The following is a 27947-nucleotide window of genomic DNA, read 5'->3' as shown; positions in this document are numbered from 1 at the left end:
ATGAGTCTTTCCCACACGACATCAGGCGGCTCGCCGCACGGCGCAGACGCCGCGCGGCGCACAAATTCCCGCCGGACTCCCCTACGCCGGACACGCGGCGTCCACGCCGGACTACTCTGCGAAGGGCTATTGTATCATATTGGGGGTTTCACACGGTCCGGCGTGCGCCGCACGGCCCAACCTCTAGTCTTGGGTTTGCCACTGGAGAGTGAAGACGTACGTATACTTCGGTATTGTTTTTGTTCAACCCCTACTTCGCAATACCAGCAAGTCCACTACCCATATCCCGGGAGTCAGCCTCAAAACGTGTATTGTCCTCAACAACAACGTGTTTTGCTCCTAAATTTTCAAACCAGACCTACATCAACCCATACATTCTTCCGATTCTCCCACATACCTCAACCAGCAGTGAACAGTACTATCCAATGAACCAACAAACCAGTCAAGAAGCAAGCAACCAGCAGCCAACGCCACCCATCACGGACACCAAACCCCGCATCGTGCTACAGTCCTATGCTCAAAAAAAACTGTTCTGGTCAGACATGTGTGAAGCCGACCTAGGGATGACTTCAGATCCAGCTCCAAAAACGCAACAAAATTCAAAAATCAACATTTAAAAAAACATCAAAAATTTTAAATTGGCAACTGAAACAATAAAATTGATTCACCAAAACGCCCAAATTGCAACCAACAAGGTTGAAGAGCTAGAGATCATGTGTGAAGAGCTTAAACCTGATGTGTTTATAGTCTCCAGAACACGGTTTCAAATCCGATTCAATACATCTTTTTAAGATTCAAAATTTTGAATTGGCTAAATATTATTTGTCGAACCAGCTTGTAAAGGGGGGCGGTGTGGCGATTTTTATGAAAAATTCCTCTAAATTTGAAGATTTCAAAATTAAAAACAGTTCGGACATGAATTTTGAAGCTGAAGGCATCACAATCTTGTCCAACTCTTCCACAAGAATAACTATCATTGGGCTTTATAGATCCCCCAATGGCTCTAGAGATTCTTTTTTTCGAAAGCTTGGAACACCTTCTGAGTGACCTCTCCTTTAAATCAACAAGGTTTGTAATAATTGGCGATTTTAACATTAATGTTTTGGATCACACCGACCCCCTTACCCCAGCGGCTTCGCGATCTTCTAAATTCTTTCAATCTAAATTGGTCCGTGAATTTGCCAACACGAGTGACAGCCACGACGCGTACTGGCCATCGACAATGTTATCACCAATATTCCTAACACAACAGTCTCTGTATTAAGTTCTGCGATCTCTGATCACTTTGCGCAGGAAGTCGTGATTCATGGATGCAAAACTGGAAAATCAAAATCCAAAATTTAAAATTACTAGGGCAATTACTTCCCAAAAACATTTGCCACCTGAATAGATGTTTAAAAACCGAGTATTGGGAGTCTTTAAGATGGGTGTGGGAAATGTCGATGACATGTATCAGTCATTTAGTGACACCTTCAGTCACTATCTGGATGTTGCATGCCCGTTTCAGGAAAACCAAAAAACAGTAAAAAGCTGCAAAATTCATTGATAACTAAAGGAATTCTTATATCTCGAGAAAGGCTCCAATTCTTCTATAAAATCTTCACCAATACTCAAAATTATGATTTCAAAATGTTTTTTAGAAGGTATCGGAGAATCTATAAGAAGGTCATAAGAGCTGCAAAAGCCTATGACATCAATAGAGCCTTGGGTACCTGTGAAAATTTTTCCAAAACGGCTTGGAAAATAATTAATAACTTTTCTCGAGATGGAGGTTCCAAGAAGTGTTCCAAATCTATTGCAATCCAAATTAATAATGAAATTGTTGAAGATAAATTAAAAAGTGGCAAACGAGTTCAACAAATACTTTTCAACCGTTGCTTTTACGAATTCGTCATTTAAGAATCCTCAGTCTCACGGAGAAGAGACTGGGGGACCAGTTGCGTCCATGGCTTTGGCTCCTGTGTGTGAAGAGGAGGTAGCACGTGTCATACAGAGACTGAAATCAAAAAAGACCGGTGACGCCAACGGGATGTCAGTATGGCTACTCAAACGATGCTTCAAGCATATTTTGAGTCCTCTAACAAAATTGATCAATTTTTTATGGGAGACTGGAAGTTTTCCATCTCTTTTAAAGACGGCCAAGATCACCCCAATTTTCAAAAAGGACGATCCTTGTCTTACAAGCAATTATCGTCCAATATCAATTCTTCCAGTTTTCAGTAAAGTTTTTTGAAAAAATTTTCTACGAAAGGCTTGAAAGCTTTCTGGAAGAATTCGAAATTCTGAATCCAGAACAATTTGGATTTAGAAAAAAACAAATCCACAATTGACGCTGTGAACAACCTTTTGGACAATGTTGTCGATGGTTTGGATAGACGAGAGCATGTGCTTAGTATATTTCTCGATTTGTCCAAAGCCTTTGACTGCGTGCACCACGAGACACTGTTGCACCAGTTGGAGAAATGTGGCATTCGGGGTGTCCCGCACTTATGGATCGGTTCTTACCTTAAGGATCGACATCAGTGCGTGGAGATTTCGAGCGTCATTTCAAACAAAATTAAAATAGCCCACGGTGTTCCTCAGGGTTCTATCCTTGGGCCTCTCCTGTTTTTAATTTATGTCGGCGGATTGAATTCAGTTATCCAGCATGGAAAACTGGTTCAATATGCCGATGACACGACTCTTTGTTTTAAAAGTAAATCAATAGAAGAACTAGAAATCACCTCATTCATGGAACTGAACACTTGCATTCAGTATTTCACTGAAATGAATCTGAAAACAAATCAGTCAAAAACAATCGTAGTAAATTTCGGCCTTCGTCAGCATGATCGAGTGGTGCGTCCGGCCGTATTTATAGATGACGACCTTCTCGAAGAAAATAACTCCACAAACTTTTTGGGAATGATTCTAGACAAAGGACTGACCTGGAGCGATCATGTTGACAGGGTCTGTGCTAGAGCTACCTCAGGTATATATGCTCTGCGCAATCTAGCAAAATTTTGTTCCCCAGAAGTTTTAAAAATGGCCTACTATGGCCTAATCCATGCTCATTTTGCGTATGGGATAAGACTTTGGGGAAGTTGTGCAAAAAAACAAAATGGAGCGCGTCTTTAGACTCCAGAAAAAAGCTGTCAGAATCATTAAAAATTTAAATTATAGAGAGTCGTGTAGGGAATCTTTCGGGGAGTTGAGATTGCTGACTTTGCCTTGCCTCTATATTTTTGAGGTGATCGTGTACTGCAGATCAAGGTGCACTTTGATTCGTGGCGGGGACGTTCATCAATATGAAACTAGAGGCAGGGACAACTTTCGCACGCATCAACACAGATTGACATTAGCGCAAAATCTACCGCAAGAAGTTGGTGTCAGATTAATCAACAGGCTCCCTGAAGAAATCAAAATTTCCAATAATCAAAATCAATTTAAAACGCGTCTCAAACTCCTTTTGGAGTCCAAGGCTTTCTACTCTGTTGATGAATTCATGTCAAGCCGCTGGGATATTTAAGATTGCTGGATCTGAGGTCAATGCGATTGTGACCTGAATGATTGCAAGAATTGTGAGTGTGAGGTTGTGTGAATGTGTGGATGATCTCGTGTAAATGGACTTATAAAAACTGTTGACGATTGCGATACGATGTAAAAATTGTTAAAAGAATGCAATAAAGAGATTATTATTATTATTATTATTATTATTATTATTACAGTTACTCCAGCATCAAGTGTCTTGTCCTTGGATTTCGAAAGAGATTCAAATGATTTTAATATTTGATAAAAGTAAATTAACATTTCAATAGTTGAGCATTGTACTGAACAGTCAAAACATGGGAGCGCCGCACGGCACGCGCCGGACGAAACCGACCTCGTGTGAAAACATTCAGCTTCCTAGGCGAGCGCCGCGCGGCAGGCGCCGCACGGCGTGCGCCGGATCGTGTGAAAGAGCTCTTACGTGTCGGGCGCGGTGCGGTTATGTGTGTCGAAGTTCCTAGATAGACTGTTATAATAACTTAAATATTAATACGGTTTATTTGAGAAATGTAAGATTCCGACTACATTCTGTATAAAAGAACATTTTTCTAGGCCCATAAATAAAGCAGTTTTGGATTCTTTTTTGTTTTTTTAATTTCCGCCATATTGGAATTAAAGGCGTAACAGGCTGGTCAATAAACGAAGCCGAGATATTTGTGAGATATTTGTACCAATTTTTGGACATGTTTTAGTATTTCTTTTGTCAGTTCTTGGTGATCGAAAATTTTTTATAGAACTTACAATGGTATTTCGAAGACAGTTTTTTTACATTCCAAAACAATGTCTTCTTTATTTTAAACTGTTGACAAGTTGGAAAGAAAATGAGTACCAACGAATTGTACCAATTTTCGACTCTTTTTTTTGAAACTTTGGGTTCTACAAGCCGCGTTATGTAACGTATATAGCTTATGTGTGCCTAAACTTTGGAATGGGGGTGATTTTGGGCTCTAGAGTCATGTTCGATGATGTTATATAGAGATTTTCCGCAAGAGTTACCATGATGACAGTTGCAATAGGCCGATTTTTATGCAAAACACCCTAAAACTGTGATTTAATGTTATGTACTCCTTATAAAACGTCAAACCTACTGGGAAATCTGTTCACAATCATATGGTAAGATAATCCAATAAATGAGGTGGAAGCAAAGCCCGCACAACGAGTGTATAGTAATATACTACAACAGGAGAAATGTTATGATTTATCTAACAGAATTCCTCTACTGAAAATCTAAATTTAACTCTTCCGTGTAAACATTACTCTCCATGACGTGCGATAAGCAATGTTTTTTCTTCTCGGAAGATAAGTTATCAGCGAATTAAACGATCAATAATTCAACGGTCTTGAGAACGAGGCGAAATATGATAACTTTTGTTGTTTGTTCATCAGTTCTGTTCGGATTTTCGTCGCTACAGAGATAACTAACACTGTAAGTATATGATTGAATTTCACCACCAATATCAATAATTGGCTGAACATTTTCATTTCTCTATGTATGTCCGCAAAATCTTTTGAGACGAAATAATCTTTAGACTTTAAATTTTGCAACAACGAGTTCGATGAAGGTGCATGTCACTTCATAGGATTGGGCTGAGAGTGAATATCTTTTCGTTGGTGTGATGGGTAACCATGATGGCAACGAGAACGTCGCAGAGTAAATAAATGTGTAAACAAACTAAATACAATAGTATGATATTGGGACATGTAATATAGTAAAACATGTAGCTATAGACGTGAAATTGTGCATGTAATTTGTCAAGCAAAACCTGGTATGGCGTAGTCCTTCCTTTTATAATCAATATCGTGTATTCCTAGTCATACTTCATTCTGTTACTAGATAGTGCAGCCTCATGAGAGTAGACTACTAAAACTGACAAACACGTATGAAAGAAATCAAATTATTGCATACATTATTTGTGCTAATTGCAATGCATATAAATTATTTCAACATCACGTTTGCTATTGTATTCAAATAATTTCAATTGATAAACAATTCGCCAGCAAGTGAAAAATCAAGCATCTTATTCAATCAAAACCACTTTAAAAAGATGCAATGAAATTAATTCTTAATTTTTTTTGAAATTATTAACATAATTAGAATATTTCTACGTTATATGTCATTAATATGACAGCATTAAAAATTATACCCGACAGACGCATTTCTGGGTTTGGTTATAACTTACTCATACCTGCTGTTTACATTTTGAAACTATTCTAACCTCGAAATAGTGTCCTAGTAGCCTATGTCACTAAGTTAGTAAGAAGTGCTGCTTAAACGGGGTAATAACACACTTTAAAGTATGATGGTATTCATACATGTATTTTGTTCTCTAAGGTGAACTAATTAATTGTGTGGCCACTACAACCATAAAAACAGCAATACGCCTACAGCTAAATGTGATGCAACATGATATAATAGCCTCATATGTCAGTCCTTATCTGTGGTTTTGTACCTAAACCTATAACAGCGGTCCAACAATAGGATGTAACGTTTCGATTATAAATTACGATTTTTGAGCACTTATAGACAATATGAGCCAAGTTTTTACTGTAGTAACAGTATACAAACATACGTAATGTAAAAATAACTCGTGAATTATTTACATTTAAAACAATTTTCTGCAAGTTTTTAACACATAATAAAAAAATTTTTAATCCATGGAAATACTGCTTAAAAATAGCAATTAGTTAAAGGATTTTTCGTAGAATAGATTTAATTCTAATTCGAAAACTAAATTTATTGTATTATGCTTATGTGTGATGGGGTGAATATAGAAATGACGTATACTTTGGATAAATATATTAGACACTCTCAATCTATGAGGACAGCTTTATTTACTTGAAATCTTTCAAAGTTATCCCTTAGGGTATTGTTTCCTCCTGTCTCTTCAGAGTTCAAAAGTTCAAATTGTAAAACAATATTAATATCAGTAATTATGAATAAAATATGTTGAAGTTATAATAATTTTGCTTACTATATATATATATATATATATATATATATATATATATATATATATATATATATATATATTACTATATATATATTCATTAAATTTCTATAAGTGGCAATAGCCTAATTTAATTTAATTTCAATAAACATTGAATCGCAAAAAGTACTTGCTCCGCCGGGTTTATTGAAATTAAATTTTATATATATAAAACTTTAATACCCATCTACTTTATGTTAAAAAATATTATAAAACTCATAAAAATATATAAATATAAATAATATAAATAATTTTTATAAAAAATAAATATACATTTATTTTAAAACTGTTTTATATTATTTGTATTATTTATAATATATCTAATATAATTTATTATTTATGATATAAATAATTTTAATATATATACATATATATTTATATGTATATTAAAATTATTTATAGTTACTGTATATATGTTTTATGAGTTTTGTTATATTTTTAACATAAAATATGTGGATATTGAAGTTATACAAATATTGCAAATCAAGGACACAGAAAAGGTAAATGGACTGTAGATCCACGTCGTAAAACTATCAGAAGCATTTGTTACGGTCTGGAAGCATTTCGGGTGGATTTTTTTCTTTTTCATTTTTGCAGAAAACTATCCTGGCCCTTTAAGACGCCAATTCTAAACTCAGAAAGATTGGGGAAATGTTTCTAAATTATTCTAATAGGAATGGTAGGAAATTAAAGCAGAATTTTTGATCATCATATAATCTGGCCAGAGGAAAAACTGATGACGATATAAACTTTTTACACTATCTACATGAAAGATTACTAGAGAGATTAACATTTTTCTAGTATAACAAAACTTAACTTCCACGAGAAAAAAACTTTATAAAACCTCTCATATTCTTCAATAAACATAATTTCCTGAAGTGTAAATCTTCCCATTTTTATCTTTCCCCATTTTTATTCGGGCTTGATTTAAACATTTACCTACATTAAATTGGTGTAATTTCCTCGTAAGCAAGCATAAAGTTTGTTTTAAAATGTCCTAGATTTTTAAATAAAGTTTATTTTTACATTTTGTCGTTAGTATTTGTCGCTTATATTGAAAACCCTTTAACTTAAATATTATTTACTTGTTTGGAACTAATCATTAATTTCACGGGAATATTGGAAAACTTTCTTTAATTGTAAGCAGAACTTGTCAAGAATCATTTAACTAATTATAATTTGAGACAAATGTGAAATTATTTCGAAGTTTTGTGAAGAAGAAATATGAAGGAGAAAAAAAAACTGTATTTTTGAATTGTAAAACAGGGGGCTTTAGAAAATATCTGAGAAGAAATTAAGCAGATTTTTTAAGAAAATGGCCCTCTAGTGGTAGTTAAATATCTTTGATTTTGCAACAACGAGTTCGATGAAGGTGCATGTCACTTCATAGGATTGGGCTGAGAGTGAATATCTTTTCGTTGGTGTGATGGGTAACCATGATGGCAACGAGAACGTCGCAGAGTAAATAAATGTGTAAACAAACTAAATACAATAGTATGATATTGGACATGTAATATAGTAAAACATGTAGCTATAGACGTGAAATTGTGCATGTAATTTGTCAAGCAAAACCTGGTATGGCGTAGTCCTTCCTTTTATAATCAATATCGTGTATTCCTAGTCATACTTCATTCTGTTACTAGATAGTGCAGCAGCCTCATGAGAGTAGACTACTAAAACTGACAAACACGTATGAAAGAAATCAAATTATTGCATACATTATTTGTGCTAATTGCAATGCATATAAATTATTTCAACATCACGTTTGCTATTGTATTCAAATAATTTCAATTGATAAACAATTCGCCAGCAAGTGAAAAATCAAGCATCTTATTCAATCAAAACCACTTTAAAAAGATGCAATGAAATTAATTCTTAATTTTTTTTGAAATTATTAACATAATTAGAATATTTCTACGTTATATGTCATTAATATGACAGCATTAAAAATTATACCCGACAGACGCATTTCTGGGTTTGGTTATAACTTACTCATACCTGCTGTTTACATTTTGAAACTATTCTAACCTCGAAATCTTTGATAGCTTCAGCTTTTTGCTAATTACTTAAACTATCAGGCGCGGCAGTCTGTCAATGACTTTGTTTGTAATGTTGGCTTAACAAATTATAGTAGCGACTATTTGGAGTTACCTTTTGTGTTATAAAAACAAATGTACAATACCAACTGTTGCGTTACAACTATAAATATAAACTAAGGTACTTGCTCTTAAATTTTAATGATTTTTTTTGTTTTTTTATTAATAACCGGTATTAGGGCTATGAGAGGAAAACCTTCACTAAATTGTCAGGGAAATTCTTATATAACACATTATCTATACAATAACGTTAAATGGTAATTGTTTAATATTATTAGAATTCAATACCAAAGATAGAGTAATCTATGGGTTAACACAAAAAGAGAGTGAAACTCTGAATAAAATTGGCCTTATCAATATTTTTCCTTTCATAAATATTATGATTATACTGTGTTACTTATAACGTAATTTACTGGGTTTCGTTAAATGTATGACGTACTATATATTTTTATAGTTCACAAAACAAAATCACATATCCCAGGGTATCTATAAAATAAACCACTAAGAAACGTTGTTATATACTAGTGTAAAGTCTCATAAAGATATAAGTTGATATTAAATTGGAGTTTAAAACACTGCCTGAGCAATTCATAATGTTTAAATGATGAGTTTTTAAGCCAAACAAAAATGCTCTCGTAAGGTTAATATTGAAACTTTGGAAGACCGTGGAGCAGACCCTTATGGTCAGATGTATTTCAAATCAATTCTAGAGAGTAAAATATTTTGATTGATACAACATACGTATCTAAACTTACAGCTTTAGATACATAAATCGCTGTACAAAAATCAAGAAGTTCTTTTAATTGACTGAGCGTTAGCGAAACCTATCACTTGAGGGGCTTGATTATTTTCTGTCTCTCTGTCTGTCAGTCTATTTGTCTCTATATCTGCACGATATTTCGAGACCGGTGTAACCTATAACTTGAAACTTTGCATGTAAGTAACACCAATGATGGTGCATGTAACGTTTTTACATTGTTTTATGAATGACCACTATTACAATGATTAATCCCCAGAATAAATAAAGTTGCAAGCAAATTGAGTAAAGCAATATAATATTTTTCACTAACAAGTGATATAGTAAGGCATGTAGCCTAATGAAATTACCTATAGACCTTAATTTTCGCTTAAAACCTCAGCGACGCCTATACAGCTTACACCTTGTAATATAAATAAGTTGTAATATAACAATGTAAACTGAATATTCTTACATACTCTTAATACAAGACAAAACTCTTGTCTTGCTTCACAAGTCTTCTCCAGGTCTACAGTTTTTAGTACTTCACAATGTCAGACAGCGCCAGGGCTGAAAATGATAAAACAATACCAATTCGGGCTAACACACTTTCTTACGTTACCTGTGACGTTAATGGTTGGTATACAATCGAACATGAATGGGGTGTGATTAGGTTTTGTTATTTAAATTTACCATAGGAACCTTTCAACTCTTCTGAACCTGAGATAGGTTGTCCACAACAATACCTGACACAGTGCAACTCCACTACCTATTTACTTCTAAATGTTATAACTACTTCAGTTGATCTTTTTTGTGCCTCCCATCAACAATCGAGATTTGCGGTCATGAGATCTCCGGGAAGACCACACCACGCTCCGTTCATTACTACAAGAGGATGCTATTTTTGGACAGATCTATAACAATAATAACTTTATTTATTGAAGCTAATTAATGCAACACAATGTAATAAAAATATAATTCGTTTTTCACTTCCCTTAGATAACCATATGGTCTTAATTTCGCCTCGGTAAAGGAGTATTTCTATTCTATTCTATTCCCTTCAATTTCTTTAATTCTAAACAACATATCTTCTGCAGTTGAGTCTTGTCCCTAATTTCGCCTTGTGATGTAAGACATTATTCACCTCTAACTCCTTTAAGCTCTCTTCTAAGCTTCTTCCCCATTTTCTTACAACTCTCTTTTTTGCACATTCCACGGCTCAAAGTTTTATTTGTATTAAACCCTCCTGAGGGTAGGTGTGCTTTCTAGTCCTCTGAGTGCCAGGATCGATTGCTCTTGAGAAGACAAGCCACTCTTCATAGAAGTAACGCCGTCTTCTAGCACTGTAAGTTAACATCGTTTACTGGAGTTACTGAGGTATTAAAGTAGAATAATGAGTTAGTAGACCAGAGTACCCTGTAAAAGTACATCCAATTCTACAAACAGATACACCGGCTTGAGGCACGACGCAGTTTTCGAGATGAGGACTACGAAAACTGGATACTCATTATTTATATTTCTAAAGCTTTTACAGTTACTATTAAAAATTATAACTCATCTATGAAAAATGATACAATTATAACAACACTATAATTACAATTCAGCATTATTTTTTTTTAATTGCTTGTATAAATACAATTATATATCAATTTATTTTTATAACTTGAGGATTTGAATTCCCTCTGCATTCTTACAGTCCTGAAATTACGTTTTATAGGGAGTAACCAGTGGGAGTACTTGCATTGTATTATTATATTAAATGTTAAAACAACACTCATGTACGGGCACTAATATTTAATACTTGTACTCGTTTGTTAATAATATTAGATAGGCTGAAAAGCATGTTATTACTATGTGTGATAAATAGATTACATAATTATTGAATTTTGCATTTCTTGTGGCGTTTAACTAAACACTCCTGACGGTATGAGATGGCAACCGCAAATCATTGCCACACCACAGTAAATCTCCCTTTTTCTTGAAATCTATAGAGGAATTATTCCTAAGAAAAAATCGATTGTCTGCACCATTAGGGATAGAGGCCGGAATAGGAAGGTATCAAAAGGTTTAAAAGTATGAATCGAATCTTTTTTTCACACTATATTTTTTCTAGCTAAATTCATTGAAAACCGACCGTCCAGCACATAAAAGATATTTATATCACTCTCAGACAACAAGATAAAGAGGATGAAACTCGCCACTTTAAGGCCCTATTATGATTATCTGGCACTGATTTAATATTTTTTATTTACGGTTGGTTGTTAATATAAAAAATACATTTCAAAAATATGTATCATTAGTATTCAAATATAATTATTTATTATTACTTTTAACCCTTTTCATACCCTCCCAATTCAGCTTCCACCAAAACTATTACGGCTGATGATCGATTGATTTGAAAAGGAAATTTTCTTTATCGATTTCAAGGAAAACCAGTTACAGGTTGCTTACAGAATGTAAATTGGCTCTCGGCCTACGTGTGGAATCCAGTTAACCAAATATTTATATACCCTGTGGCTGCAGAGCCAAGCTCGTAGAAAAAACATGTAAACGAGGTGTAACTCTTTTTTGTGTATATTATCCTATACTCAAAACATGTCAATACTCTTACATTACGTGATGGCTTGTAATGAAATACTGATTAAAACTAATTAAAATTTGCTTCCAAAACGAGGTCTGTCTCATTTAAAAGTAGCAAAAAAAGACTCAGTTCGTACGCGTGTAAACAGACTAAACTCGTGGGAAAGGTCAATGAACTCAGCTAGCCTTCGTCTGTTCTCCTTTCAAGGACTCGTTATCCGACACTCGCTATTCTAAGCATCGAAAAAAGCACATAAAACAACGGTAACCAAGTAACAATTGCAAACTATCGACCCATTTCTATTCATCGCGTATTTCCAAAATCCCTTGGAGTATTCTGTTACTAAGCGGAGCGGCTGGCTGGAGAGGCACGTGAAAAGGCGGTTGTTATTGGATTTGCCCTGGCCAGGCGGTGGTTATACAACATTGTTACGTAACTATGGACTCGGCGCAGTGTCCTGGCGGCGGTCATACGAAGAGCAGGTAACCTAACCTCAAAGTCCGCTTTTTCAATTGTCGGTATGGCCTATTTTTGTTCGATTTAGCCTCTATCAGTTTTATAGTTTATTATAAGTATACGCTTAGTATTCAAGTGTCTATTTGATATATTTTACAATTCTAGTTCCAGTAATTGTTGTTTATTTATAATTTTGTTCTTAATAGTAATTTTATTTTGGCACAATCTTTGTTTTATTTATATTTTAGAACGTAATTTAAGAGCATGACCAAAGATTTTGTTTCTGTACAATTTTATTTACGATATATTCACCAAATTGGAGATTGTTATATAACAGCGCCTGTGATTCTTGTGACGTACTATATCGCTATATAAACAGTGCTCACATGATGTTCTATTGCTATTTTTAGTCCTTTGACCTTGAATGAATGAATATATTTTCTTTATGAATCAAAATGATTTTAAGTTAACTTAGGAAATATGCGTGATTCATTTAAAAAGTGATAAAGTGCTAAATTTCCTAACAATCAGTCAATTGCAGTCTCCTTATATTAATGTACAGTAATTCATAAGAATTTATTAGATCTAACTACATATTGTTACTAAAAAAGACTTAGTAGAGATACTCCATTATATCTACTAGTTTGGTTTTATTTTTTTCCAAACCTCCAGACAATTTATTTTAGCGATAGGTAGCTGTCAATCCCCTTTCAGTCAGATACAACACCATTCAAAATTCTGCTAACGCAGTCAAATATATAAGTTCTCCTATTGTTTACTACTTTCTTTTCTAATAATATATGTACATATTTAAACCCCAGAATTATTCCCTCTCCAAATTAATTTTTTAGTACGCTCTTGGAGAGCAAGATATTTGGAGAACTATTGTTTGTTCTTAGAAAAGCATTAGAATATACTCATTAGAATATAGCCTACTCTCTGATTGAACAATTGTTAGTTCAATGATATAAAATAATGTTCTTATGTTAACACCAATAAATTGATAATTGTATATAATATTTTATGATTACCGTACAAAAAGGTTTAATCTGTATTGTTCAGTTGTATTTATTGCCTCTATTGTAGTTTCATTTTTAAGAAAAGCGTTGAGTCTGATTTCTGAAAATAAATTGTTAGCTCGATAAATTGTTTTCCATAACCGGTTGGAGTTTCTCAATAAGTACTGAAACGTGTGAAGTCGACTAATATGTGAAGTCTGTACTTCTGATTAGTAATGGTGTTTAGACAACTCGCAGGCTACAGTAGAAGGGTTGTGGCTTTGCACTTTTATGGCTTAGAGCTGGCGGTGTTGTATTTCTGTTATGGCTGGCACACTTTTCCTGTCACTACTATTCCATCTAGTAGTCTTGTTAGATAGACTAATCAATATCAGCACAGTCTTTTGATTATTAACAATCCATGAGAAGATATTGCATCTAGTACTAAAATCTGTTGGAACTTGATATGATGTGGTCGCACGCTGCCTAGCGGCAGATGAAACAACCCGTGATTATAAATACTCGTATATTACAAAACAGTATTAAGTTAGACATATATTGATAATGTGTTAGCGCTATCTATGCGTCAGCAAACAGAACTAGCGCAACCAATAAAATCTGACACAATCTTCATATGAATGGAAGAACTTTCATTCCTTTAAAAGGCTTAGTTTGTGGAATTGTCAATTGATAATCTAAAATGAGTGTAAGGGTTTGTTAACGGACTCCGCTTGTCTTACGTTTCAATATTAGCCCTTTCCTCACTTCCTCAATACTAAGTTGTATGCGGAGTTGAAACTTGAAAATGTAGGAAAAATCAATAAGTGCAGGATAAAAAATCCAGATTATATGCTTCAAGGGTAAGAATGCTTCAATTTTTAAATAAGCACAACCAGCTATCTGAAGACCAGTTTGGCTTCAGGAAGGGTAAGTCGACAATAGACGCAGTTGTACGTCTAGTCGATATGGTTGTAGAGGGGCTAGAACGTCGGGATCCCACATTGAGTGTGTTCCTAGACTTATCGAAAGCATTCGACTGCGTTGACCATGTTACAATGCTTGACAAACTTGAATCTCATGGCATCCGAGGCGTGCCTCTCCAGTGGCTCAGGTCATTTTTTAAGCCACAGAACCCAAATTGTCCAAATCGCAAACAAATTATCTGAACCAATTCACCTGAGCTATGGTGTCCCACAGGGCTCAATTCTCAGTCCAATTCTCTTCCTGATCTATGTCAATGACGTAGGTTCATCACTTCTGCACGGAAAACTTGTGCAGTATGCTGATGACACGACTCTCTGTTTCACAAGCAAATCAAAATTGATTCTGGAACAGCAAAGTTTTGTTGAGATCAACAACTGCGTCCAACATTTCAAACAGCCTCAATCTTAAGACAAATTCTGCAAAATCTAATTTTCTAAATTTTGCTTTGCGATCAGTAGACAGGCATGACGAGCCAGCTGTTATGTTGGCTGACACAATGCTGGAAGAAGTCTACTGCTCGAAATTCCTGGGAATATACCTAGATCGAGGGTTTGACTTGGAATAATCACATCGATCACGTTTGCTCCAAATTGGCTTCAAGCATTTATGTTTTGAGGTCTCTAGCCAAATACTGCCCTATTCAGGTTCTAATGATGGCGTATTTTGGCTTGATTTACCCCCATCTCACTTACGGGTTGGTGTTGTGGGGAGCTTGTGCAAAACAATCAATTTATGAGAGTGTTCAAGCTGCAAAAACAAGCGATCCGCATTATCGCTCTGTTGAAATTTAGAGAGTCGTGCAAGGAAGCCTTCAAAAATTTACAACTGTTGACGCTGCCCAGTCTCTACATCTTGGAAACAACTCTGTTTTGTATGTCTAAATGTACCATGACGAATGGCCGGGACATACATGCGTATGAGACTAGAGGCAGAGATAACTACCGAAACTGGTAGGCACAGAACGGTGGTTTATGAACGCTTGCCTTCACAGGCAGGTGTTCATTTCGTCAACAAATTACCAAATTCAATAAAAAACGCTCCAACGCCCAAGGTGTTAAAGACTCGTTTGAAACGCTTTTTAGTGTCACAAGCATTTTATAATGTAGACGAGTTTTTAGCATTTGATTGGGAGACCACCAATTAAAAAGACTGACTGAATCCGTCGCTGGAAGTGGGAATCATTGGCGAATGAATTGATGTATGTAAATTTGTAAATTGTATGTCTGAATGAGATCTATTGTGGGTTGTATGACAAAATTCTAGCAAGTAAAAAGTTGACTTTTGCCATGCATTATAGAATGTTCCGGCAATAAAAATCTGATTTGATTTGATTTGATTTGAGATGTTAACATCTATATAGACTTTTCTTAAATTAACGAAGCATTTATAAGAGAATGTAATTTTGAGGTTATGTTCACTGAGACTGTTAACCAAGCAACTCTGTGGATTTTAGTTCTTGAGTGGCAAGTCTAAGAATAATATCAAACCCCTGAATTATAATCTCTTTATATAATGTGTTTAGTATAAAATTTACTACAAATATTCTACCATCCTTGATTTAAATTAAAACTTGTTCAAAACATATATTAGGATCTATAGAAAAGTCCTAATTGTTCGGGATTCAGAATTTCATTATTTTCTAGAAAGGTTATAAGTCTTTCGTAGAAAACTTTTTAAAATATTTTACAAACAACCGTAATAGTTGAGATTTGAAGACAAATTGGTTGTAATGCCAATGATCGTCCTTTTTTGAAAATTTGAATGGTTTTGGCTATTTTCAATAGGGATGGAAAGTTCATGAATTTAAGCCTATGGATTCAGTAGTGCCTTGGGTAATTTGGAAATTATTAATGAGTTTACTCAAGAAATCCATTTCAATAAACAATCTAAACCGATTTTAATCAAAATCGATGACAGCATTATTGAAGATCAAGTATTAATAGCAAATGACTTTAATAAATACTTTGCTTCAGTGGCTTTATTGGATTCGTCCTTCTAAAGATCTAAATCTAAAGGGGGAGACGTTGGTGAACCGGTTAAGTCTGTGGCTTTGGCCTTGGTGGGCGAGGAGGAGGTCAAACATGTCATTCAGACACTAAACTATTGAAATACAGGTGATAACAACGGGATGTCAGTGTGGCTACTCAAACGCTGCTTCAGGCACATATTTGGACCTCTCACAAAATTGAACTTGCCATCCCTATAAAGAATAGCCAAATCCATTTCAATTTTCAAAAAGGACGATCAAGCAATTATCGTCCAATCCCAATTTCAAAGCCACAGACGCAACCGGTTCACCAATGTGTCTCCCTTGGATCTTTTGAAGGACGAATCCAATAAAGCTACTGTAGCAAACAAAGTGTTTATTCAAATCATTTGCTATTAATACGTGGTCTTCAATAATGATGTCATCGATTTTGATTTAAATCGTTTTAGATTGTTTATTTAAATGGATTTCTCAAGTAAATTCATTAATAATTTTCCATTAAACATTTTCTGAATTATCCAAAGCCCTACTGAATTTATAGACTTGAATTTAGGAACTTTCCATCCATGTTATAAATAGCCAAAGTCATTCCAATTTTCAAAAAGGACGATCATTGGCCTTACAAGCAATTATCTTCCAATCTCAGTTCTTCCGGTTCTTTGTAAAATATTGTAAACGGTTTTCTATTCTAGAAATTAATGAAATTCTGAATCCCGAACAATGGATGCACGAAAAACAAATCCACAATTGAAATGGTGAACGACCCTATGAACAACGCTATCGATGGGTTATAAGGGAAGGAACATGTGCTTCGCATATTAAATTTATAAACCTTTCCAAAGCTTTTCACTGCATCATGGGATACTGGTACACCCAGTTAGAAAAAATGTGGGCTTCGAGGTCTACTGCATTTATGGCTCACTTCTTATCTTAAAGATTGTGACCAATGCGAGGAGATTTCGAACGTGACTCAAACAAAATTAAAATGTCCCATGTTGTCACTCAAGGTTCTATCCTTGGACCTCTTCTTTTCTACTTTTAGTACGCAGACTGAATTCAATCATCCACCATGTATATAACACGACTTTCTGTTTTAAAAGTAAGTCAATATAAGATTTTGAAATATCATCATTCATGGAATTGAATTCATGCATTCAGTATTTCGCTGAAATTATTTAAAAACTAACCCGGTCAAAATCTAATTTCATCAAATTGTGATTTCGACTATATATTGATTTATTGCGACCTGCTATCTTTGCGGATGAGGTCCTTTTAGAGGAATCAAACTCCACACATTTTTTTTCACGAGGAATGTGCCTTGATAGGAGACTATGTTAGAGTTACCTCCGGTATATGTATGACTTGTGTCATCTAGAAAAATTCTGTTCCCAGAAGTTCTAAAGATGGTCTAATACACTCACGTTTTGCATATGGAGTGAGACTTTGAGGAAGTCGTGCAAAAAGCAAAATGGAGCGTGTTTTCAAGCTTCATAAAGCCAGTGAAAATCATTAGTAAGTCAAACTATAGAGAGTCGTGCAGATAATCTTTCAGAGATCTGCCCTGCTTCTACGTTCTTGATGTGTCACTTACACTGCCGATCGAGATGTAATTTGGTTCGTAGGAGGAATGTTCACCATTATTAAATAAAAGAATTTCCGAACTGAGCAAACTATAATTATCACAAAATCTGCCGCATGAGGTTGGTGTCAGATTAATTATAAGGCTCCCTGAAAGTATCAAAATTCCATGTATCAAAATAATTTAAAAACTCGTTAAAAAACTTCTTTTGGTGTTTCAAACGTTTTGTTCGGTTGATGAGTTTTCGCCGGTAGATGTCGGTGCGCGCTGCAGACAACGCCGGGCCGCGGCCAGGCCCCCTACGATCTGGTTACGCGACCCACCGACGCACACCCCGCCCGACACAAGCCACCGGCAACCAGATCATGATGAGCCGCTAGGATAAGATCTGGGGTCAGTGTAAATGTGGCGGGAAAGAATGTGTATAATCTAGGATTTACTGTGTGTGAGTTTATGTAGATTTGATGATTTGTTATGTGATAAGACCAAATGTGATAAAATGTTAAATTGTGACAAAAAACGACAGAAAGAGGAACGTGTTGGTAGGTGGAGTTGGTAGCGGGTATCAATAACTTTCATCATTACACAATTATCAGAAATATATTATCTCTGCAACATGGACTTTGGCTTGCATAGACATCACATGGCAATGAATGAGTTTATTTACATCACTACCAAATTCAGCCTTGACGATTTTACAAATGAGCCATTTAAGGCTGTTAAAACATGTTTTACATCGTATTCGTTATTCGTAAATATTTCTGAATTAAAACCTTTTAAATTGGAACATTCCTTAATTATTTCAAATTTTATTATATTTTTGTACCTAGCAATATTTTATTCATGTTCAGAAAGGGTTTAAATTGAAACTCTACATGTAGATTTCCTTTGGAACATAAGTTTTGCTTGAACATTTTATAATAATTCATTTAAAGAGGCTGCATTACAGAATGTGAAACAAATTGTGTAGGTTATTAACAAATAGTGTCGGGCATTGTTTTCTAAGGCGGATAACAAATTGTGTAGGTTTCTAGTGACTCAGGCAATTACTTGCAATAGCGGTCTTTACTCATTTATAATACCATCATGAATAGTTGTATCCAGAGTAAGATTGGTGTTTATAACTGTAGTGACAGTATAAAAGAACATTTATTTGTAACAGATTGATGCAGAGTGCGTGAGACACTGCAGACGGCAATATGGCTTCTTCCAGCAGCAAAGAAACCGATATTGAGGAGGAAAAGAAGCCCCTTATCCCCCCAGAAAGCAAAGCTGAACCAGAGAATGGCTCTATATACAGACAGGTCAGTATTACTCAATTGAATAATGCCAGTTTAACTATTAATTTTGTTTAAAATAACTATTTCCTTGTAATATGTTTTGTAGCTGTTAATATTGTCTTTTTTTCAAAATACTTTAATTATTACTGTTAGTTATATAACTAACACACAATTTCTGACGTATCATACGTTTACTTGAACCAAACTGGAATATTGTAAACAAAATATGATGATGCAATGACATTAAACTTTGAAGTTTAACAGTTTGATATGGAGTTCATTATAATAGAATGTCTTGTGCTGTAGAATTTATATTTATTACCTTGCTGGTAGATTAAGGTGTCCCATTAGTTGGCACGTTGTGTCAATTAGCTAGTTATTTATAGAATGAGCTTTTGGGAAAAGGGCCGTGGCAAACTTCATGCAGTTTGTTTTTCCTACTGCCCTTATTCTCGTAAATTGTAAAATATGTGTATAAGATAATGAGGCGATGGAAAGTGCACTAGCATTGTCCAAAAGTCAAATAGAAGAGATATGAGCAAATGTAAGGTAGAAGTTCTAAGTGTTGTGAATAATGTCAGACACTTTTACTTTATGAAAGAAATGATGGTGCAATGAAATTCTTGTTTGTTGACCATTAATCACACTCTATTCCAGCAGATTTGCTGGTGCCTCAGAGGTTTGGTTTGTCCTTCCGCAGGAATCCAGTAAATTGTGATGAGGTTGTCACCGTAAGGATGTCTTTCCTGCCTGCACATAGACTTTTAGCTTTTGGTCAGCAACTGCTAACATGTCCCACCCTGTTCAACCAGTGGCGTTTTATCCATCGGCGCCACTTCAGCAGTATTCAGTATTCTTAGCTTGGAAATTAACATAATCATTATGCATCAGTATTGCTTTAACAATAACTACTAAGAATTTAGCTATCCTCTGATTTAGCTATCACCTTAGCACAAGTTCAGTTGAAGTTTACTTCAGGTTCATAATTACTGTGTCCAAAGACCATTGGCAACGTGAGTCACTTTACTGTCACTAATTGACTAATAACAATAATAATAACAAACATTTTATTGATATTTAACAACAATAAGTTGTGTTGTCAATGTCAGTTGAATACATTTTTTTTATAAACGTGTTTACTACTAATGTCTTACTATTAAAAAATAAATAAAATACAATTTAAATCAGTATAGCCTTGGAGATATTCAAATAATTTAATATAAAAACTTTTAAAATTTATAAAAATTTTAATCTTAAATTTTTAATTTAGTTATTTATATAATGTTATGTTCCATAAATTCATCCACTCTATAGAATACCGTACACAAAAAACATAAGACAATAAGACATTTTATTTATCCTTCAGCATGTTACATACATTGCAATATATATTATCATTTAGTTTAAAACAGTCATTCTCAGTTTTTATCCATAGGTATATTCAAGGATTATAAAGTAGATATAATACAAGTACTAATATTCAGATTAAATGTTGTACAACTTCTTACTACTTCATAGGCTATAACTTCATATCATATCTTTTATGGCTTTGTAATATTTGTCTAATTTATAGAATGGATTTCTAGATAGCCAGTAACACTACTGCAATTTTTTTCTCTGTTAGATTTTGCTATGAAGCAGGTAGATTATTGTACATTTTTAAGCCTTGATACTTATGGTAATTCATGGTTCTAGTTAACTTATACCTTGGTAATTCTAGCTTATTAATATTTCTGGTATCATGGTAATGTGTCATGTTTCTTAAAAGGTATTTGTTAAAATCTTTCTTAACTAAAAGTAAAACGTCAAATATATACAACTTTACAATGGTTAAAATACTGGTTTTTACAAAAAGTGGTCTACAATGAGTTAATTGGCTTAGAACCAGTTAATATTCTTACTGCTTTTTTCTGCAGGATTAAAATCTTCTATATGCCTACCCCATTCCCCCATACCACTAAACCATACCTTATAATACTTTCAAAAAATGAGTAGTAGGCCATTTGTACATAACTGGTAGTTACATGATTCCTTAAATTAGCTAGTAAAAATATTACTCTAGACAATATTTTACAAACACTATCAATGTGATATTTCCATGAAAGTTTAGAATCAATATTTATTCCTAACAAGGTAACTAGATTATTAACATAATTTTTTTATATTTACAGATCTTAAAGAAACAAGTAACTTTGGAGTTTTATCTTTGTTTAATCAAAGGCCATTGATTTCAAACCAAGAGGTTGCCTCCAACAAAGTGCCGTCAGACAAAAAATTAAGCTGTTCCATATTTTTATGTACATTAAGGAAAGAGGTATCATCGGCATAAATTGTGGTTAAGTTTAACAGATTGAAAACTTAAGTCATTTATTAAAATTAAGAATAGTAATGGCCCCAAAACCATTACTACGTTTCATTTTTAACCAAACCATTAGTGGACATACACAAACTATCTAAATATATTACTAAATACAGAGCATCGTGATCAGATAATCTGGTCTCAGAATCTCACATTTATAATTTTGTAAATTTATATTGGTAATTATATTGTCTAAACAAGATTCACCTCGTGTGGGTTTGTTATTCGTGCAATACATATTATATTGTATGAGTATATTTAAAAAACTATCAACACTATTTTTTTGAGTTAAAACGTCAAATTCTGCGTTTATGTCCCCACCTATAACAATTTTACATTTTAGGCCTACTAAGTATCTTAAAAGCACTTCTAGGGTTTGCATAAAAATATCAGTCCTTCTCTTTGATGATCTATAAAGTGAAAACTATTATTACATTTTCATTAGCAAGTTCTATGCCAATCACTTCAAAATAGAGTTCTTGACAATACATGCTTAAGTCTATTGTTTTAAAAATAGAATTGCTCTCAACAAAAATGCTCACACCACCATGGTTATGCTGGCTGCGACAAAAACTGTTTCCTAGTAACAAATGCTCTGGAACTAGAAGCCCAACTTCTTCTGACTGCAACCAGTGCTCGGCAACTGTGCATTTATTTTTGTTGATCACCACTTCTAATTCTTCCATTTTGCACTTAATTTCCTTGTATATTTATAAATATCAACTTAATATTTGCAGAATTCTTTACAATAGTACGCTCAATAGTATCTGTGTTATTATCACACAGTTCTATTTCGTTAGCTCTTCTTCCTTGTCCCTCAAGTTTTAAAGTAATTTTTACTGTCTGTGGTCACTTCAGCAGGATTACTAACTATTTTCCTATTTATCACATTGATAATTTCCTGTGCCAACCATCTTTTACCTTGAAGTGCATACCATGGCGAGTGAAGATTTCTCTACCAGCATTGCTTGCTTCGACCAGTCTTACATTATTATATATCTTAACTATTTCCTTTACTTCAAAATTGGTTTTTTGAATTTCCTTGTTTACACATGACCACTCAGGAAGGTTTGTAACGGTTTGGAACGTCTACTAAAACAACATTTTTTTCTTTAACTTGATTTAGGGTTACAGAGATACTCATTAAAAACTCTTTTGATTCATTATGGGCTATATAATTTGTACCTGATATACTGACTAACAGATCTTGTTCCTCAAAAGCCTCATTTGTAATATTTTTCCTATCACAAATTTGCTTGGTACGTCCATTTGGTTTAACAAACCCTACTGCCTCAAAGCTGTCTTGTAAACCGTTCAAATACCAGGCTAGGTCTCTGCCGTGGGCTATCTGCACAAACCAACATTTCTGTTCCTTTGACTCTGTACCTCTACATAATTTTCCACACTTTAAATGTGTGTCGTCATCAATTTGGAGAACATGAAAACGGATTTTCAGTAACAAAGCTGCTTGTTACAGACGACTTACGTTTTTGTTTACTTTTTTTTGTAATTGTGAACTAATGGAGGTAAACTGTTTCAAACACAGAGTTTCTGATAGAGAACCACATGGCAAGCTAAGTCTGCATTTACTGTGTTTAGATTTCCCGACTGTAATAAATTCTTCTACCAGGGTTTTCTTCATTTCTGTCATTATATTTTCCATTTTTATAATTTCTTCAGTATTTTTCAATAACATATGTTCCAAATGAACTTTTTCACTTTTTAAGTTTTTTTATTTCTTGTTGTGCTTGAAATAAATCTTCATTTAACATTTTTAATACTTCATTCATATTTTGTAATTGTTCTTTTAAAACCTCATTAAGTTCATCAGTTGTCATATTTATGTCCTTGTCAGCACTGTGGAGGATTGTTTTTTGTTCAAACATTTAACACACCGATTTTATTTTTGATTTCTCAATATTACGGAAATCATCAATAGAAAGATTTGTACACTTAAAAATGATAACCAGTTCAAGCACACTGAACCAAGTATAGCCCTAACATTTCTTCCCACATTTTTAAAACAATCCCCACTTGGGTATTTCTCAATGTTTTTCTTCATATTCAGATTAATTTTTGAATAAATAAATAAAATTTCGATGTAACTAAAATCTACAATGAGTCAACACTCAGTGAGAAACTTCTCACAAAATTTTTTAATAGATAAATAGATAAGGTCTAATCTGTTCAATCTACTTTATCAGTACTGTAGGAGCTCACAGCCAGGTCCAAAGGTGAGCACTGCCTTATCTATAGAGAGGTCTCTCCTTATCTCTGTCCCATCTAATCTTGCTTGCAATAATATACCAATATTTTCAGAAACTTATTGTGAAAAATATAAAAATGTGAAGTATTACCATGCTGTTAAAAATGTTTATTATTGTAACTATACCTGATGTCAAACTGAACAATAAGGTGTAAATTTCATTTACAATTTCTTTAAAAACTAATGAAATTTCTTAAAAAATCAGCGAGCACAACATGAACACAAACACCACCTGTAGTGTTTAGAGACCATCACCATGTTTTCAGGTTTCTTTGGAATTATTTGTTATCGGTTACTACTAATTTTTAATATATTCTGAGAGTTTGTTTATAAAGTAAAATTCCTCATGTTTTCACAAAAAGAAAATTATTTCCAGCTGTTCCTGGGGGCCGTTGCCTCGTGTCCCGGCATCATCTCAGGAGTGACAATCGGCTACAATGCTACAGCTCTGGAACAGCTCAACTACGACATGGAAGACACCTCTTGGCTGGGGTAAGTGAGCCTGTGCTGTGAGTAATCCGTGTCTTCTTACAGTTATTTTCCTCGGAATGGTGGTGGTGTTGCCAAGCATTGCTGCCGGAATGGCCATCGGGTTTTCCGCTACCAGTCTTGACAGCATCCCTATCACCATCAGTGATGGCTCGTGGTTTGGTAAGATCCTCAGCCTAGTGTAAATACAATTGTAGTAGTAACAAAGTAAAGCATTTCTAACAACCTATTTCTAAACAGGAACTGTAACATTTAATGTTTTAGTGTATATTAAAATGTGTATTTCAGAGAATTATAGCTAACTTTTCATATTTTCTGAATTAAATTGATTAACACATAGTGGCAGAAGGGATGAAGCATGTCTCTATTATTAATTGCAAATAGTGGTATAGATGTGGTCTTGGCCTAAACAGATTTTTTTAAACTGTTTATTCCACAACCAAACACATTTTTGTCCAATATTCAATATAAATAGGCTATGTGTACTTTTCAGAAGTATTATATACAACATTATTCTTTTATAGTAACCCATATATAGCTTGTACTCTAAAAATTGAAAATAACTTTCAAAAAAGTACACATAGTTTTTTGTTAGTAAAAGAATATTGAAATAGTAAACACTATTTATACCGTATATAATAATAATTTTCATTTTCTACCCTTATCCACTTCTCATTCTTCTTAATTTGGATATAGTAATAATAATTATAAAATTAGTAGAATAAAACTGTGATGAATATAAAATTTAAAAACGTGACATGTTTTAGTAAACCTCAGCATTTTGGGCATTCCCATTTCATTTTCTTTGAAACTTATACGTTAATTTAGTGTAAGATTAATTTTTTGTGAGGACTATTTATCTATATCTATTAACAGAATCTATTTAATCTATTTAACAGAAAAGATTAAGACTAAATTTACTCAAATTAAAATCAATTTTATAAAAAACATATTTTTACAATATCCCAAGACCTTACTTCTGTTTATCTGATTTTGTCAGCCAAGAAACTAATCAAAGATAAGTCAGAATAGAGAGAGTTTATACCAAATTAACTGGAAACTATTTGCAAAATGTGTGTTACACCACATTCACATAAAAAAATGTACAAATATACTTACATAATCATACAAAAACACTTTAAACAATTCTAGAGGCTAGAATCAGACCACATTTTATCCTTCTGGGACTAGTTTTTACTACAAGGGCAAGCTTGTTTTCCCACTAAGAATACTAAACATTCTGCTCAACATTATCGATAAGCAGAATTTAGATTTTCCACAATATTGTAGATTTTATTAATTTGTCCATGTTAGTTTTGATATAAAATAAAGTTCAAATATATAAAAAACAAAACAACTGGCACAATAATGAAGGGATGTACAATGCTTGGACTATTACTTAAGTTAATGACGACAATTTATACTTCTGATAGATCCTTCCTTGTAATCTGAATTTTGGATGTGAGCCAAACTGAAACATTGTTGTGAATAAATAATAAAAGTATTAATAAGTTATTGATTTTTGGAGCATTGAAAATTTTATCATTAGCTCAATTAAAGAGACACAAAACAGAAAGGGACTTGCTCAGTTAGATCCAACTGTATTAAATGTTTTATGTATCAAATCTTTTATTTGAATAAATGTTCTGTGATTTAGTAATTAATTTTTTTCCATAATTTATTTCATAATTGTTAATAATATCTAGTACTTACCAAAACATATAAATGCACCTTATTCTTATTTTTGATTGTAATTTTCCATTTTTTGTTTGTTCCAGCAAGTACTGTCTTCCTCGGAATAGCAGTTGGGTGTGCAGCATGATCTATCCTGTAATGGAGAAATACGGCAGGAAGCCCAGTTTAATCAGCAGTTGTATCATCGCTATCGTGGGCTGGCTCTACTTATCCATCCGAGCAGGTCCTCCCAGTCTGGGTAAACTGCTTATTGGTCGCTTCATCACCGGCGTCTCCGCAGGAATGACCAGTGCTCCGGCCGCAGCATACGCTACAGAATGCCTCTCTGTTGAGAATGCTGAGCTGCGAGCTGTGCTGATCACCTGGTCAACTGTCGCCATGAGTATCGGTATCCTCTTTTCTTACGTTATGGGTGCAATGCTGGCTTACTACAAAGTCGCCAGTCTTGCCGTTCTCATCTCCGTCTTTGCATTTATCATGGTGGCAATATTCATTCCTGAGAGTCCGTCATGGCTACAATCCAAGGGTCGAACCGGGGATGCAGAGTGGGCACAGAAGCAACTCAAGATCAAAGCGCCTGCAAAGCCTACTGAAGGATCGACGACACAGACAAGCTCTACTGACACCGGATCCCAACCACAGCTTTCCTTCCTTGATTCTCTGAAAGAGTTTGAGAAACCAGAAGCCTACAAGCCACTGTTGATAATGATATTCTTCTTCTTCTTCCAACAGTTTTCTGGTGTTTATATCGTAATCACTTATATGGTCGATATAACCAGAATTGCCGGTATTGTTCTTTTCAACCCGTATTTTATCACTGTAGTTGGAGGTACTCTCATACTTATAGTTTCTGTTGGAGCCAGTTTCGTTTATCCAAAGACTAGTGTTCGAGCAATTGCATGTATCTCAGGTTTTGGAATGGCTTGCTCAATGCTGTTTATCGCTATCTACATAACTGTACGTCGCTCTTGGCTTATTGGACCTACCTACTCCATCGTAAACTTCTTACCTTTGCTTGCTCTTCTCTGTAACATCGTTTGTAGCACTATCGGATTCTTAATCCTGCCCTGGTCCATGATTGGTGATGTATTTCCCCTTCAAGTCAAAGGGCTCGCAAGCGGGAGTCACCACATCACTAGGTTATATCTTCAGTTTTATAGCTATAAAGATGTTCCCTTCTGTCAGCATGGGTTTGGGAAGTGCTGGAACATTCTACTTTTTTGGCATAATGTCAGTTTTTGGAACTCTATTTGTTTATTATTACTTGCCGGAAACAAGAGGAAAGACCCTTGAACAAGTACTAGATGGTTGGTCAAAAAAGACAAAATACGATCAGCAAATTGAAACAGCTTAAGCAAGGTTCAGATGATTTCTGTTTTGAAATACTGAGATCATTATCAATATCGTGCACATCTATGTTATACTTAATTTGTTCGATGTAATAACATAAGTTAAGATATTAATAATTTTACATAATAAGCTTCCTTGTTATCTATTACAATGTTTGAGAGAAGATGTGCTGAAGTGGTTTTACATTTTTGTTTGAAGTTATATATTTAGTGGGTTACTATTTGATTCCATTACTTTGTACATTAAGTTTTGGGAGGACATTATATTTGTATTTCAATACTTGTTTTTTCAGTGTATTTTTATTTTTATACTTTTTATATATTATTTTAAAGTGCACTGAGTATATTATTTTCTATTTTCATAAGCTTTTGTGATTTAATTAAACTAGTCTTGTACATGGCAGTTTAGTGTTCAGAGTGCTTCTATAATTGACAGAAACAAATAATATGTTTGTTTATGAACAGCTCATGTTTATATTAATTTGACGACTAAACATAGCGTTTAGTTTTCATAGATTGTGTAGCTCCAAATAAAGTATTTTGTACTCTGAACACTGTCGTTTTATTAAACAATACTTAC

The 27947-nt window shown here is 34.1% G+C and overlaps 1 pseudogene; it reads left to right on the top strand.

Moving 5' to 3' along the window:
• On the top strand, positions 1-27919 carry LOC124373502 (annotated as a pseudogene).
• Positions 27920-27947: the final 28 nt, after the last annotated feature.

This window comes from Homalodisca vitripennis, unplaced genomic scaffold (genome assembly GCF_021130785.1).
Source record: "Homalodisca vitripennis isolate AUS2020 unplaced genomic scaffold, UT_GWSS_2.1 ScUCBcl_5741;HRSCAF=12618, whole genome shotgun sequence".
NCBI lineage: Eukaryota > Metazoa > Arthropoda > Insecta > Hemiptera > Cicadellidae > Homalodisca > Homalodisca vitripennis.
This window is presented reverse-complemented; position numbering and strand designations above follow the sequence as displayed.